Source organism: Marmota monax, unplaced genomic scaffold (genome assembly GCF_021218885.2).
Source record: "Marmota monax isolate L192 unplaced genomic scaffold, Marmota_monax_Labrador192_F-V1.1 WCK01_AAM20220418_F8-fsc00063, whole genome shotgun sequence".
Taxonomy (NCBI): Eukaryota; Metazoa; Chordata; class Mammalia; order Rodentia; family Sciuridae; genus Marmota; species Marmota monax.
Window position 1 is genome coordinate 8,370,322 of NW_026693726.1, and position 2,349 is coordinate 8,372,670.

A 2,349-nucleotide genomic window follows, 5' to 3' on the forward strand; every position below is an offset into this window, starting at 1 on the left:
GTGTGGTATTAAAAACCCAGGAAAGGGCTGGGGATGTGGCTCAAGCGGTAGCGCACTCGCCTGGCATGCGAGGGGCGCTGGGTTCAATCCTCAGCACCACATAAAAATTTAAAAAAAAAAGATGTTGTGTCCACCGAAAACTAAAAAATAGATATTAAAAAAATTCTCTCTCAAAAAAAAAAAAAACTCAGGCACTTGACTAATTTTAATAAAGTTTTTCAAACTATATTACTACATCTAAAGTGCATATATAATTTTAAAGAAAGATTATTCTAAATAACTTCTCTATAAAAACAAGTTTGATGGTTTTTGGTCCACTAACTTTACTACTATGAGTATGAACTTTATAGCTTTTAATGTGTAGTAAAAGTATATTCTACCTTTGTGGCAACATGACACCAACAGAATCAAAGGAAGCTAGTGAGGTGCTAACATGTGAGGATTAATCCAGTGAATGGGGTCACAATGCATTCCAGGAGGAGGTATGCATGTCACTAGATTGGGAGATATGGGTCATTCTTCCTTCTTGATTTGGATAATCAAATGCAACAGGAACAGGAGGAGGGTAGTGACTCTGATGGTCATTCCTTCTGTACTTTCCCATTATTTTCCCGCCCTGAGCAATGGGTATCACACTAGAAGAGGTAAGAATATCAGTTCTGAAGTACAGGATCTGAAGTGATACTCAGAGATAACTTTGTCAAGGGCCTGGTAACCTTCTTGGAGATCTCATTGTTGTTTTCATCTTCATTTTCAAAGCTGGAAACCATGAATGCATTGCTTTTCTCTCAATACCAACATTGCAACTCACCTGGGTCTACTGTGAGAGTAAGCTCCTTTGGCAAGCCCAGGTCGCTGTACAACATTCAGCTGTTCTCACAGGCATTTATGACCCAAAGATTAACTCTCTGAAGCTTATTAACAGAGGTGCATCTATAGGCCTATCCTTTTGATGGTTTTTCTGGATACCAGTGATATTTCATATTTTCTTGAGGTATTTGAGTTAGTTTCTCAGCAAATCTCTCAACTGTCTCTCCTTTGAACTTACATGTTTTCAAACTAAGCTTGTGAAAAATATAATGACAGCAATTACCTTTCTCATTTTTCCTAGTTGTAGCACTGCTGCTTCGAGGCTATAGATTCGGTGGCCTTCACCCTGTGCAGGTAGTACTGAGGGTGTGGGATCAGTGGCTTGGAGCTGGGCTACAGGAAGCACAAGTGAGCCTTATCCTGCATGTCCGGCTCTCAGGTTCTGTACTAATATTTCACACACTTGCTTTATTCACTACTGAGAGAACTTTGGTAAAATATTCACTATGGAAATCCATAGAATGTACAACACAAAGAGGGAATCTAGTAAACTAGAAATTAATACTACATTATATTGGCTTATGAGTTACACAACATGAATGTAAGATGTTAATAATGCATAATATGTGAACAGATTGGGAGTAAGGGCGTATATGGAATTCTTTCTAGTAGGATTTTGCTCAGTTTTTCTCTAAACCTAAAACTACTCTAAAAAAATAAAATCTATGATTTAAAACATCTTCCCTATTATTGTTAATTTGTATATTTTCTATGGTCTTGTCAAGAATTACTTTACATATTGTTAGGTTATGTAACTAAGAGCATAAATAATAAGAATTTTTTATATCTTTCTGGTAAATCTAACCTCTTCCCACATGAAATGTTCCTTTTTATTTATAGTGATATTGCTTCTTAATGACTACTTTATCATATGTTAATACAGCTTCTTTTGCTTAGTATTTGTATGATATACTATTTTTCATCTTTTTATTTTCAACTTTAAAGCATACTTACTTAGTCTGCCTTATAAGCAGCAAATAGTTGCATTATTTAAAAATCAAGTCTAACATTCTTTTTGTTTTATGATATTCTTTAATCCATTTATATTAAACATAATTACTGACATAGCAGAAAAAGCCCCCCACATCTTATGCTTTATTATTTACTTTACATTTATCCTGTTTTATGTTACATATGTATATATATATATATATATATATATATATATATATATATATATATATATTTCTTCTTCTTCTCCTCCTCCTCCTCCTCCTCCTCCTCCTCCTTCTCCTCCTCTTTGGTTGACTGATTTTTTAAAAATTATTTTTTTCCTCATTGTTATCTTGGCAGTTTTACTCTGTTTTACTATTACCTTACTGATAGCTTAGAGATTTTAGTTCCATTGTTATCTTGTTCACTTTAATATAAATTAATTTCTTCTAAGACACAGTAAGATATTAACATATTTAAACTCTATGTATCTCCTTCTTAACATTTATAATATTATTATATGTTTTAGTTCTATATGTAAAATCC

At 33.5% G+C, this 2,349-nt stretch overlaps 1 pseudogene; it reads right to left on the reverse strand.

The window, feature by feature from the left end:
- Window positions 1-417: 417 nt before the first annotated feature.
- LOC124103875 (protein BTG3-like) lies at window positions 418-1,102 on the reverse strand (annotated as a pseudogene).
- Between the last annotated feature and the right edge of the window lie 1,247 nt (window positions 1,103-2,349).